General features: G+C 42.7%; 1 long non-coding RNA gene across 1 annotated transcript; it reads right to left on the bottom strand.

The window, feature by feature from the left end:
• Positions 1 to 1,586: 1,586 nt before the first annotated feature.
• Positions 1,587 to 2,204, bottom strand: LOC116409519. Its single transcript, XR_004221885.1, has 3 exons — positions 2,052 to 2,204; positions 1,774 to 1,917; positions 1,587 to 1,660 (listed from the first exon to the last, which is right to left on the bottom strand). It is a non-coding gene; the product is annotated as an uncharacterized LOC116409519 (long non-coding RNA).
• Positions 2,205 to 14,939: the final 12,735 nt, after the last annotated feature.

Below are 14,939 nucleotides of genomic sequence, written 5' to 3' on the forward strand. Positions count from 1 at the left end.
GTCAATACTTTTTTATTATATACCAATAAATAATACTTTTATGGGATTAGATCCGGAAGTTGCTGCATTTTTCTTCTATACTGTGATTCAAGGAACCTTGATGGCCGGCACCCAGAGGCGACCTGAGTGCAGTAGGGTAACGTGTGTGAGTGAGTGTCACTAGTAGTTCTTTTCCACCTCTGAATGACCCCAGGGGTCATCCCACTCCCTCTAACAGGGATGACTCCTCCCACCAGTGACTCCATCCTTCCTTCCATGTCCTCCTGCCTCCTGTCACTGGTGGTCCCTTCCCTCCCCCCTGGGGATCATTCTGCCACCTCTGACTGAGTTCTTTTTACTTTATGTCTTCATTTTCTCTTCTTTTTCCTCTATTGTTGAGTTTTTTAAGACCGGCGGTGGAAGTATTTGCCAACTTTAAATCCTAATGGTTTCTTTTTGTCCCTCTTAGCTTTTTCCTCTTTATGTTTTTCCTTCCAGTAAAGAATTCTAAAGCCTCTGTGCTTCTTTTCCCTGGCTAGTACATACACGGACTCATCACTCTCTATAGTCTCATAGGAAGTCCCATCTGTTGTTTCATTGCTTGCAATGGAGACCTCATCAGGCGTCTCATAGAGACTTTCCTCTTCTCCATCTGACGGTTGGCGCCATTGCCATAACCGTTTCTTATTTCTATGACTTCCCTTGTTCCTTGCTAGTTTATAGCAGTAGAAACATTTCCTAAGTTTAAGCCCGAGGCGTTTCTTTTTCCCCTTGGTGGTTTCTCTGGTTTCAGAGCCCAAGGTTTTACATTCCTTACAGCAAAGAAGAATGTTAAAGCCTCGCTTCTTCTTTCTCCCTGCCGTTATATTTATGGGCTCACTTTCTACTGTTTCATACGATGTATCGTCGGTTATTTCAGTGCTTACACTGGATGTTTCTTCATAACTTTCCTCAGTTACATCCAAACTCTCATCCAGGTTTCCCTCACTCGCCTCAGATGTCTCAAGGTCGGGCAAGGTTAGACTTTTCTTTTTCTTCTTGTTTCTCCGTTTTAAACAACGGAAGAAACTTTTTCGCACATTAAGCCCAAAACGTTTCTTTTTGGGCCTCGTGGCTAAAAGATCTTCACCTTCATCTGACGTCTCATTCTCTTTCTCAGAATCAATAGTTTTGCTTCTCTTCTTGTTTCTCCATTTTATACAGTGGCAGAAACATTTGCGCACATTGAAGCCAAACCTTTTCTTTTTGGTTTTCTTGGCTTCTGGTATGGAGAAAGAACCATCAGAAATATCCTCTGAAGCATATTCATCCTCACTTTCCTCCATCAAAAGATCCTGGACCACTGGGGGTGCACGGACCTTTTGGAAGTAAGTCTGAATTCCTACACTTTGCTTCTCTTCTCTGGCATGGGGAACATCCTTGTTCAGCTTCTTTCCCAACTTTCTATTCAGATACAGGGAGAAGCTCAAAGCACCCAGCAGTAATAGCAATAGGTAGAACATGTATGAGGAGATTTTACTCTGGAACAAAAGAAACAGAGTCATTAGAACATTCCATAACACACAGGCGAGCAGGTCATTTATTCCTACAAATAAAGCATCTAACTTACCTTGTCAACTTTCATGCTGTTCAGAAAGCTTTCTATTTGTCCCTCTGAAGAAGTGGTACGAGACAGGAGACGCTGCAATAGAAGATACACAGTTACTAGAGCAGTTGGAATATCACTTCCCAAGATCAACAATATCAAGAACTGTCAGGCACGACCATCGCCGGCACAAACAGTAACCAACTTACCTCAGCGTCTCTTCTCTTCTGTTCCTCTTCACTAATAGCCTCCACATTGGCTGTAATCCTCTCTATAGACTCCATCATTCTGAGCAGCTTCGCTTCCTTCTTGCTGAAACTGTCATCTACAGAGGAAAGTTCTGCCAGCATTTCCTGCAATAGCAAATGATCAGTTAGATTACCAGTGGGACACTTACCTTTCATTGTCATTTCAAAAAACACATTTCCGCATGAGATAAAACTGATGATATCAAACATAACTTTGTACTATAGACATATGGACTTACTTCAAAAGTTAGTGTTTTTTCTGGTATCGGGACTGGTTCTTCTTGAACTGTCGGAGGATCTTCATTTTGTAGAACTGATATTGTTTCTTCTTCTTTAACAATATCCTTATTAATTGTCTGATTTTCAGTTGAATAGATTTGTTGATTGTTTAGAACATTTTGCTGGGGGAAAAAAAGATATATTTAACTCTTGTGCAACTAAGGCTTTCAAAGATCAAAAGAGTGAAAAGATTGAGATAGATATTATATATATATTAAAAAGACATGGATCAATAACAAACTATATTCTTTACGGAATTTTGTTTCATGAAATTTTTATTTTTTTCAAATTGTGACCCATTATACAGACTGTTAAACGCAGGAGAATGATATGGGCTATAAGTGGGCAATGAGCCCAATGTGGCGTCAGCTTTAGAAGCAAAGGGGGCTCTTTAATGGATTTAATAATAACATATGGCGCATACAGATAGTATCATGGGAATACAATATGGAGTTTATATCCTTGGCAACAGATATAAAAATTAGAAATGTATAGTTAAATTTAGTATAGAGCAAAGAAAACACATAATTAGCTGGCACTTTAATATCCGTGCAGAACAGTAAATTGCCAGATAAATATATAAACATAATGTTATTCCAATATAACATCTCAATAAAAGATAAATAAGAACTTACTGTTAGAAAATTGGATAAAATCAGGAGACTGATGACGAGCAGCTGCATGATTGCAGGAGATCAGCAGTCTGGCCGCTCCCTGCTCCCCGCGGGTATAATCCCTACTTGTGTCAGCGGCTCGCTGTGATGTCACAATGGAACTCTTATCTCAAGGTTTCATTGTGATGTCATCACCCCAGAGCCGGGTCAGGTTACATCAGGCCGTGCAGCCTATCTATCTAAAGAGCTTCTGGTTTATTAGTGAAAACCTATTCCAACTACCAGGGGCTTTGAACTATCACTGATGTGGGGCTTATTGCACAATTACACTTGAGTGATTAGCAAAACCGATAAGATATCAAAGTTGAAAAATATAATAATAAAACATAAAAGACCAGAATCAAATCAATGAAAGAACGTTGTTTTATGGTTTATCACGTAAAAACTTATGGGCCAGATCCAGTTTGATGAGAAAAGTTTATCTCCCAATTCAGTTTCAGTTTTCCATACACTCGAATACAATTTAATGAGATAAACATATAAACTCCCTGTTCGTTACACGTAGGGCCAGATTCAACTTAACGAGAAGATGGTTTATCACATGAATAATCATGAACGAGATTCAATATGAGATGAAATTCAATTCAGATAAACATCAGTGCTTATCCCCAAAAGCTCTACTGAAGTCTGAGGGAAAAAACTGGAACTGAATTAGGAGAAAAGTTTTTTCCTCACATTGAATCTGGTCTATAAGTCGTCAGACTGATAAATAGTGATGAGTGAATCTGTCCCTTTCTCTTCTCCAAATAATTCACAAAACAGAGAAAAATTCCCAAAATGCTGATACCGTGTTAATTGTGATGCGCGCAACTTTTTTTGATGCAACCGCGACTTTTTTGACATGATAGTGATGTTTTTGACATGACTGTGCTTGTTTGACAGGCTTTTCTCATGGAACTGAATCTGGTCCCAAAAGGTAAATTTCGAGATGTATCATTTCTATTTCCACTGCGTCTGTTGTCCGTATCCCTGAGCCAATAGGCTGCGTATTAGAGTTCTTATATTCAGCCGGAAACCATTATATACAGGCGTAATAATGACTGGCCAAGTGAAATAGAGGTTATAACATAAAGAATTCAGCTTAATAACTCCAAATCTGTCATAATGAATGTCCTTCATCGTTTGCAAAAACTGCTTGGCCAGTAACCAATCAGTGACTTGAGGGGGGGCCATATGGGAGATAACTGTCAGTCAGTTTGCATTTGAATCAGACCTGCGTGCTCACAAACTAACTGGCAGTTATGTCCCATATGGCCCCCCTCAAGTCACTGATTGGTTACTGACTGCTAACAGCTATTATGTGGGCTCTGTATTGTTACTACTGGGAGACTAGGGCTCTGTATAAGCACTGCTGAGAAGGTATGGGCTCTCAGTACTGCTGGGATTCTTGGGCCTTTCCATCTGTATATCTGTAACAGTATGGGCTCTGTGTCTGTGCTGCGGGGACAATGTTTACTTATTTTGCACCCTGTTATTCAGAAAGGAGACAATGGGGTTAAACAGCCCCAACAGGGTCAGTACACAATTGCATATGAACTTAAATAGTACATGTAAACCCACAACCCAAGTGTTAATGTGGCCATACAGGCACAGATATGGATATGAATGTTTATCTGCCGCTGCCCCTTGTTGCTAGGGCACGGAGCCTCAGCAGGGGAGGAAGGGAAGAGCCGCAGCTACCCAGAACTCCCTGCTGTTTGCACGAAAGGCCAGAACCATAGGAAGGTGCCCAGACCGTGTGTTGCCTGCCATACACTCTAGGGCATATTTATTATAGTGTGTAAGCCAATATCATCGGCCATGTTGCTCATAGCAACCAATCAGCAATTAGATTTGAATGGTCACCTACAAGTTAGTAACCAAAAGCCAAGAGCTAATCGGTTGCTATGGGCAACTTCGCCAGTGATGGCTTACACACTATAATAAATATGCCCCATTGGGCCCGTTATGGCCGCCTTTACAAGCCACATTCACTCCACTTTTGATCACTCCTTCATCTCCTTTGTTTTTATCTTCAGGGGCCGATGTCAGTAGGTTTGAACCATGTGGCTGGTGTTTTACCAACCTGATTGTGAGAAACATAAATTAAAGCTGGTATTTATTACTAAAAAGGCACCAAACTTTCCCATGCAAAGAGTGGCCGGTACTAACAACCCTTCCTGTCAATACTGACAGCAAATATCCCTGAGAGCTCTAACCCGATGGCCATTTATATCCCAGTCTCCGGCACAGCTGGGGGGCAGTTAGTGTATAACAGGGGGGCACAAGTAGCCCCTTATATCATTAGGGAGATAAAGATCTGCACGGGGCATTTTTTAGGCCTCATTTCATCTTATTGTAACGTGCAAAGAGGAAACTGCATGGCAATCAGTTTAAAGGACAAGAAAGCCCTGTGTATTCTCAAGTTTAAGGGGGGAATTTAGTCACAATTTGTATTTTTTTGTGCAAAAATACAGTTTTATAAAACAAAATACAATTTGTTTCCATTTATTATGCAACAAATCCAAAAGAAAAAAATACACCATCAAAAGCTGCTGAGATCATGTCGAAGTGACGGGCAGGTGCCATGTTTACAACTGGAGGATCTTTCTTGCCTTCGTGGGTTTAGAGGTTTTCGGGGGGGGGGGGGGGTTATTGCTTCATTTTTGCAAAAGGAAAAAGTCACGGGTTTTTTTGCCAATATTTTTTTTACGTCTTATTTGGTTTGTGATTTTTCATTTAGCCTTTTAATAAATGACTAGAAATGTGTAGTGTTTGTGGAAATGAGTTTTATCTTGGTTTCTAAACAAATTATAAAACCACAAAAAATCCAAATGTTGATAAATCCGCCCCTTCATCTTCACTGCTGTCAACTGCAAAGCGTTGGTAAAAGGGGCACAGCGCGGTGCGTGCCAGCGCGGCACCAACAATTGGAGCCTATACCCAGAAATGGCGTAACGCCCCGGGCCGCACCTTCTGAAGTGGTGGCACACACAGGCGCTAATGGCGAATTGAACCCCAAAAACGCTCTGGGTGATGTCACCGCCTGGGTACTGCGCAAACAATGTGACATAAACTTAAGGTGATTTTTTTTTTTAAAAAAAGATAATAGGAGAATACAATTGAATAACAGGAAACAGGAAGAAAAGCCTCATTCAGGCCAAAAACTCCACACAAAAAAGGAGGCGTGGGGGTTGGTAGCTCTGTATGTTCCCACAGGTGAGTACAGAGAATAAGCCCCCCATGTTACCATAAGCCTAAAGGCTATAAACCGGATCACAGTATTTTTATTTACAAATTCAGTCAGCAAGTTCAACATGAATATGATTTAATTGTATATTTGCCACCCCCCCCCCCCCGCCCTTTCTTATCTAAATACACTCAGTCCAACAACATTGCTGCGTATTTTGTTTGCTAGTTAACATTATATAACTGTTTTCATAAGACAGGAAAGAAAGGCAAACTATGCCCATATCCAAAATGGCCGTTACGCGTCCTCAATGGCTTTTTATGCTAGGCTTGGGGAAGAGCTGCTGGAAATTATGAGCCCCGCCCAATCGATGACGACAGAGGCTCCCGTTGTATATAAGCAGGTTCCAAGCCGGCGGAGAAGGATTGGGATTTGTTTCGTGTGCGGTTGTTTAAGTGCAAATGTGAAGGGAACTTTGGCAGGAGTAGCGCTTTGTATCGGGTCTGTACAGTGATTTATAGGGAGAGAAGGTATTTCATTAAGATAAACATGTTTTTTTCGTCAGAGGTCCAGGTTAAGTCATAGGGTTGAAAGAAAAAATATATTTGGAGGGTAATTTATATCGCCTCAGAGACGAACAGCAGCCATATTGGGGTTGTAAGCCTAATGGAGGGAAGGAAGCCCTGCCATACTGAGATATTGAGCTGTTAGTGTGTAATAGTCCCATTGCCAGGGGGTAAGCCGGCTGAGGGGAGCTGTTCCTATGAGCTTACACTCTGCCTGTGAGATATAAAGAGAATGGGAAAGGGAATGTCCCAGTGTAGGTGCTGGCTGGGATGTTGGCAGTTCCACATTTGGCTCATCCCTTAATGGCAGAGATCCATAGCCCCCTGCTGTGATAGAGCAAGGATCCTGCCCCACAGAGCTTACAGTCTGTACGAACCTCATTAGGGAACAAACCCTAAGCAGCAAAGCTTGCAATCTGCCCAGAGGCTTATATAGAACATACGGTTATGGGGAGATACGGCCCCTGCCCCACAGAGCTTACAGTCTGTACGAGCCTCATTAGGGAACAAACCCTAAGCAGCAAAGCTTGCAATCTGCCCAGAGGCTTATATAGAACATACGGTTATTGGGAGATACGGCCCCTGCCCCACAGAGCTTACAGTCTGTACGAGCCTCATTAGGGAACAAACCCTAAGCAGCAAAGCTTGCAATCTGCCCAGAGGCTTATATAGAACATACGGTTATGGGGAGATACGGCCCCTGCCCCACAGAGCTTACAGTCTGTACGAGCCTCATTAGGGAACAAACCCTAAGCAGCAAAGCTTGCAATCTGCCCAGAGGCTTATATAGAACATACGGTTATTGGGAGATACGGCCCCTGCCCCACAGAGCTTACAGTCTGTATGAGCCTCATTAGGGAACAAACCCTAAGCAGCAAAGCTTGCAATCTGCCCAGAGGCTTATATAGAACATACGGTTATGGGGAGATACGGCCCCTGCCCCACAGAGCTTACAGTCTGTATGAGCCTCATTAGGGAACAAACCCTAAGCAGCAAAGCTTGCAATCTGCCCAGAGGCTTATATAGAACATACGGTTATGGGGAGATATGGCCCCTGAGTCACAGAGCTGACAATCTTTCCTAATGGAAATAGAAGGGATATTGGGAGACAGACCCCAGCGGGATACAATTAGTGTTCCAACTTCGCTATAGACGGACAGTGTCTCAGAGCTTACAGCTTTTATATAGGGGCTTATCAGCCATAAGGGGGGAAGGAACTAAAGGGGTAAAAAAAAAATTCAGCTCTGAGCAGCTTATATAGAAGTGAGAAAGAAAACGGTGAGGGAAATATTGCTTCTCAGAGTTTATATATATATATTTATATGGATTTAATGCCCATATAGTGAAGGGGAATACAAAATGTGTAGCTGTTTGGTGTAATACTGATGCTGTAATATGGCAGCACCCACTTATTAAAGAGTAGTTCACCTTCCATGTGAACTTTTTAAGTATAATGTACCAACAGTACTCTAAAACAATTATGGTTTTTCAAAAGTTTACATTTTTCTCATACAACTCCAGGCCTGGTATTTCAACTGCCGTCTAATTGCTGCTTACATTTCCCCAGCAACCAGGCAGCAGTTCAGAAGCTAGAATGGAAAGCTGACAACAGGAGAGGGACAAAGCAAAATATATATATATATATATATATATGTTAAAAATATCAATAGCAATAACGCTGAACCCTCACTTCCAATTTGTACCTTTTTGGTTACTTTGGTCGGCAACACGCCAATGTTTCCAATTGTAAACTAGAAATCTGCAGAATAGGAACTGTAATAATAAAAAAGGACAAACTGAAAGGTTGGTTACATTAGGTCCGTCTATAGCAAACTTTGTGCAGAACATCTCCGTAATGTAAATACACAGAGCAGCATGTTCTGCTTGGACAGCATGGGAGGTTCTTCCAGATAAAGGTCATGAATAATATTTTCCTATTAAAAGGTTGCGGGGTTACATATGAAACAGAATTAGTTTTGCTTTAATACTTATATCCCTGGCCTATGCTTCTCTTTAGATCCTAAAATATTATACAAGCAGGGATCTCTCCATCTTTGCTCTCGTATATCTGAGCTCTATTGGCTTTCCCAGGGAATGATTGCAAGCAGCAGGCAAAGCAGAACCTATTATTATAGGCAACACAGCTGAAGCCAGCTAGCCTGCAACATTATCGAGGGTATTTGTAGATGATGTGGTATCTTCTCATCATTATGTGGTATAATGGTACCCCTCTATTCCTAAGCCACTCCTCAGCCTTGGGGGGGGGGGTGGATGGTGCTACTGACTCATGGGAAACAATGGGGGGTTTGGTTTATTTCCTCCATCTGTGTTCAAATTGACTCTAAAGTCAAAGCCAAAATGAGAATGTATACGGCCTGCGCCCCGGGTGTGGGTTATGGTGAGAACCAGGTATTTATAAACCATAAACCCTCTGACAATATAATTTTGCCTACATTTTAGGATTTGATAGAATTCTGATCCCTAAATGAAACAAATAACCAGTCCAGTGATAGGCTGTCTGTATAATGAGCTGCTGCTTATGTCAGGACCTAACAAAGGCTACAGGAGAAGCCGGGAGGCCCCGACACAGCCCACTAGCTTATTGTGGGTCACGTGTCCTTCTCAGTGAATCTCCATGACTCTCGTTGCATTTACTTCAGTCTCCCACTTACATTTACCTACTGTACAAATATACAGTTATACACTGGTAAGTGACAGATGATGGTGGACCTTGAAGGAAAGCACTGATTGGTTTATTAGCACAACTCCAATATCCTTCCCATGTTCCTCCAGGTACAGATCAGGTTGGTGAGAACGAGGAACGTAACTTCATCAGTCACATCAAATGTCGGAAAGCTTTGGATCTGAAGGTCGGCAGAGATTACCTGATCTGGGGTATCACCGGGGACCTTTGGAAACAGCCTGATGGGTAAGTGTGGCCGCTACTGAGTTAAAGAAGATTCAGTTCTGGAAGAAGCAGTAAATCTGACTAACCTTATAAACTAGGTATCCAAGCCTATGGGTATTTTAATGATTAAACAAGGGGATACAGACCACCTGTCACATGAGCAGCTTTTATCCAATAAGGAGCAAACTACTAATCTACTGCTGAGAAGTATTATATTATAAGGCTCAAGCAACCAAAACCTCACAGAAAACTCTGAAATATCTCTGAGAAAAGCTGGATTCCCCAACAACAATAGAACCATTATGATATAGATAGGAGCCTCCCTACAGTATGGGGATTCCTTGGGGTATCCAACCCCTCTTTGGGGGTGTCTAATGCCTGATGCCATGAATAGAACCCAGTAGACACATTCTCTAGTATATACACTGGATTCATATTTTTCCCTGACATGGGGAGTTATGTTAGAATTTGCTAAATGTCTGTTTACTTTTCATAACCATTGAGCAGCAGCTTTTACTGGTCCCTTTATGCTATGGGCTCTCTGTACCTGAGCAAGCTTTGTGCCTTTATTACATAAGCGAGTAAGTGTTGTACAGGGCCCTGTAAACACTAAATAGCCAGTGCAGAGCTAGATTTTTTTAAACAATTGGCATTGAACACTTGGCAACTGAGCAAGATCTGAAGCTTCAACAAGGATTTGCAGGGCAGTTAGTAGCCAAGAGTCAGAGCCACCTCTGCACTACACTGATGAGCCCCAAGAAGGGCAAAACCGGTCTGTAGTTGGGAATCTGATCAGCTGTTATCCTGGCTTTTGTATTGAAAACCCAGTGGGTAAGCATTAGTCTATAGGATAAACCCATGTAAATGGGACTTTTCTAAGAGCCTAAGGGAATTTGTTCCCAGAATCCTGTTTTGACTTATCAGGATCCCAAGGGGAGGGGCAAATGGGTAGAAGCTCCCAGAGGTGCCCCAGGGAGCAAAGCATTGGCTATATATTTACAGTGACATTGTTAATTTGGGTGGAAAAAAAGACAAAAGTCTATCAAGTTAAACCTAATGACACCCAGTGCATATATATATATATATATATATTGCTGGGAATTAAGTGCATATTGTTTGGCCGGTGACGATATGAACTACAAATCACCTGCATAAGAGGAAGATAAAGACAGATTTTGTGTGGAATGTAACCATTGTTTTTTCTTTCACAGATATTCCTATATCATCGGCCAAGATACGTGGATTGAGTGGTGGCCCAATGAGAGGGACTGTCAGCGACGTGCTTGTTTGTGCTTGCTGGATCCTCCAACTGAAAAAAAGCTGATTTGACCCCTTTCAGGACTCCTCCAGGCATCTTATTTTCAATGTTACATTTTTTAAATTCCCTTTCCATGTTTTATATCCAGTACAAATGAACACTCTGTTCTTCTGATTTGGCTTCAACCACAGCATCAACAGTAACCAAGCACACACTTATGGCAGTGCAACAGGCACAACCTAACTTTACTAAACAGCCAGAGACAGCGGGGGATTGACCTGTTACTGTGGGTTACTGAGTGAGGGGGGCTTGAAGGGATACAGTCATGATTGTTATGGGGCCATTTAACATTTTCTTCTTGAACCAACAAATGTATTTGTAGCTGTAATATTGGTGTGTAGGCGCCATCTCAGTGCCTTGTGCCTGAGTCTGAGCTTTCAGCCAGCGCTACACATTAGAACTGCTTTCAGCTAACCTATTGTTTCTCCTACTCCCATGTAACTGGAGGAGTCCCAAGCCGGACTTGGATTTCTTACTATTGAGTGCTATTCTGATACCTACTGGGAGCTGCTATCTTGCTCCCTTCCCATTGTTCTGCTGATCGGCTGCTGGGGGTGAGGGGGGGGGATATCACTCCAACTTGCAGCGCAGCAGTAAAGTGTGCCTGAGTCTGAGCTTTCAGAAGGAGCAAGTGCTACACATTAGAACTGCTTTCAGCTAACCTATTGTTTCTCCTACTCCCATGTAACTGGAGGAGTCCCAAGCCGGACTTGGATTTCTTACTATTGAGTGCTATACTGATACCTACTGGGAGCTGCTATCTTGCTCCCTTCCCATTGTTCTGCTGATCGGCTGCTGGGGGTGAGGGGGGGGATATCACTCCAACTTGCAGCGCAGCAGTAAAGTGTGCCTGAGTCTGAGCTTTCAGAAGGAGCAAGTGCTACACATTAGAACTGCTTTCAGCTAACCTATTGTTTCTCCTACTCCCATGTAACTGGAGGAGTCCCAAGCCGGACTTGGATTTCTTACTATTGAGTGGGCCTGGGGGGAAGATGAGGTTACATTTTTTTGGCCCCAGACTTAGGATTACTATTTATGGCATGGTTATAAAGGTATGAAATCCTTTATCCAATGAAAAATGGAAACCTATTCAGAAAGTTTTGAACTACGGGAAAGCCATCTCCTATAGACTCCATTATAAGCTGATAATTCTAACAGCTAAAAATGATTTCCATTTTCTTTGTAATGATTTTTTAACTGACTTAAGGTATGGCGATCCAAATTCTGGAAAAATCCCTTATCCAGAGAACCCCAGTTCCCGAGCATTCTGAATAACGGGCCCAATTGAGCAGTAAATTAGAGGCTATTGATCATTCTTTTGGCTTATTTCTAATTCAGTTTCAGATTTTCCCATTGAGCCAGAGGCAATTCAGTGAGAAACATTCTTAGGGGCAAATTTATTATAGCGTGTGAGTCTACAAACGTTGATGTTGCCCATAGCAACCAATCAGATCATTGCTTTTTTTTCTAACTTGTAGGAGACCGTTCAAATTCAGTTGTTGATTGGTTGCTATGGGCAACATCACCAGTGATGTCGGTTTATACAGTATAATAAATATGGCTCTTAGTGTTTATCACATGAAAAGTCTATGGGAAAATCTCCTCAAATCGAATCTCACCAATAAGTTTTCATGTGATTAACCATAAAATAACATTTTCTCATTGATTTGAATCTAGCGCAATTTATTACGTATATGTTGTGCATATCGCTATTGCCTCAGGGTCGGACTGGGCCGGCGGGGGACTGGGAAAAACCTGGTGGGCCCCGTGGCCCCCACTGACCCACTCCCTCTGCTAACTGCAGGCCCCCTATCACGGCCATAAGGAGGAGGTGTGGTATGCAGTGGGGGAGGGGCTTGTTGGGACTGGGGCGGGGTTACAAAGTTAGATTTATGTGACATCACTTTCCTCTTGTTCTGATGTTTTGCCTCATTTAAATGATGCTGAGGAGGAAATGTCCTAGTGGGAGGGACTAACATATAGTCCTTGATGGTCTAATGGAAGGTTTCAATGTTTCAGTTGGTAAAGGGGCATTAATTGTGCATTTTACACCTAAAACTCTGATATTTTCTAACCCTTAAGGACAATCCAGAAGTCTTCAAGTCAGCACATTGAGGCCCATTTATATCTTACCTCCTGCTGCACAATAAGTAGAGGCAGTGGTGTTCCTAAACCGTGATTGGCCCCCGCAAAAATAATCTTTGGGGTGACCCGGCACACAGTGTAATCCCTACCTGCCCCTCACATTCCCCCCCCCCTCCAACCCTCGCGTCCAACTCTCCTCTCTCAAGCTGCCAGGTGGGGGGGGGGGGGTTGCTAAAGCTATAGAGATAGCAGAGCCCACAGTCCAGGGCCCCCCCACAGCCGCAGGATCTGCTTCCTCCATTGAGCATTGAATTGAAACCTCAATACCTGCCCATATAGAATATTCCCAGGTACATGTGGTGGGTGAGGAGCATTCAGTATATTGTTTGCTGTACAAACCTTTCTATACAGTGTGGGAACTCATTTTGGTAAATATACCCGATATTTTTTTTTTTAATTCCCAGACCAAAGCTGAGTACTAACGAGCTTAATGGACAGGAGGGGCCTTCATTTTCGCCTATAGATCCCAACAGAGCGGGCTTTCACTTAGGTCAGAATAAAGTCTAGAGATAGTATCCATATTATTATAAAAATGGACAAGTTAAATCATATCTGGCATTCAAATCTAAAGGAATACAGGTATTTAAAGTCAAAATAAAATCTTCACCCCTAAATTGCAAACCCCTCTACCTGTGCAAGCTGCAAAATGTCTCCCTATGGGGGGTCTGAGATATTTATGTTCAACAGCAGAGAAATACTCAAGGGGGAGCTGTGCGGGAAAAACATTCTATAAATAAATCACCCATTTGGTATTACTATCGGAGTCAGACTGGGAAGTGCAGGGCCCACTGTGGCTACCATCCCAGGGCCCTGCACCTCCCCAAGGGACCCCTGCCTTGACCCCCCTACCCAACCCCCTCCCCCAAGCTTGCATTCTTTATTCTTGCCTCAGGCATGTCGGGATAGGGGGGATCTGGGGGAGCACCGGTGGGGATTAGGTAATCAGGGTTGCACTGGGCGGGCGGGGCACTGGGAAAAAAATGGGAGAGGGGGTCCTGCCACTCCAGTGTGACCCTGATTACTTTCAATTTTAATTCCAGGCCCAACACGTCCTACATGGGGAAGAGCCCCACTTATAGACACACACACAGACAGGCAGTTTGTTACATGTATAGGTACCTTTCAGGGCGGCCCCACTAACTTTATGACTGGAGAACTTATTGCTATATATGTGGGTGGAGTGTGGGAGGGGCCCAGCACCGTGAAGTTACACCAAGATACTGTCTGTATCTTCTATGCACCAAGATTCCAACCTATATTCTTAGGATTTCTTGTATTATTAGCACTAGATTTTCTTCTGAATCATAATTATTTTAATTTGTGAAGTGGAAAGTTATCTCCAGGGATGCTGGGCAGCCATGGGGCTGCCGTTGTCCCCTCACATGGCAACCTGTCTATGGGTTGGTTGGAGCAGTGCCGCATCTATGGACATGATAACCCATTTCATCACAGTACTATTTGGTATGGGTGTTACATAGACGGCCTTTGATTTGTCAGGGTTCACCATGGCCATGGAACTCCGAGTTGACTTCTAAGATCCTCATATTTTACAACAGGGGGTACTTTATTTATTATAATATACAAGTTTTAGTGAGTTATGTGGCAGAAATTATATCACTAAGCTCTAATTATAACTAATGACATCACTAAGCACCGTTTATAAGGATTTAATTTACAGTTTGGTAACGTGTGTGAGTGAGTGTCACTAGTAGTTCTTTTCCACCTATGAATGACCCCAGGGGTCATCCCACTCCCTCTAACAGGGATGACTCCTCCCACCAGTGACTCCATCCTTCCTTCCATGTCCTCCTGCCTCCTGTCACTGGTGGTCCCTTCCCTCCCCCCTGGGGATCATTCTGACACCTCTGACTGAGTTCTTTTTACTTTATGTCTTTTTCCTCTATCGTTGAGTTTTTTAAGACCGGCGGTGGAAGTATTTGCCAACTTTAAATCCTAATGGTTTCTTTTTGTCCCTCTTAGCTTTTTCCTCTTTATGTTTTTCCTTCCAGTAAAGAATTCTAAATCCTCTGTGCTTCTTTTCCCTCGCTAGTACATACACGGACTCATC

Source organism: Xenopus tropicalis, chromosome 3 (assembly GCF_000004195.4).
Source record: "Xenopus tropicalis strain Nigerian chromosome 3, UCB_Xtro_10.0, whole genome shotgun sequence".
NCBI lineage: Eukaryota > Metazoa > Chordata > Amphibia > Anura > Pipidae > Xenopus > Xenopus tropicalis.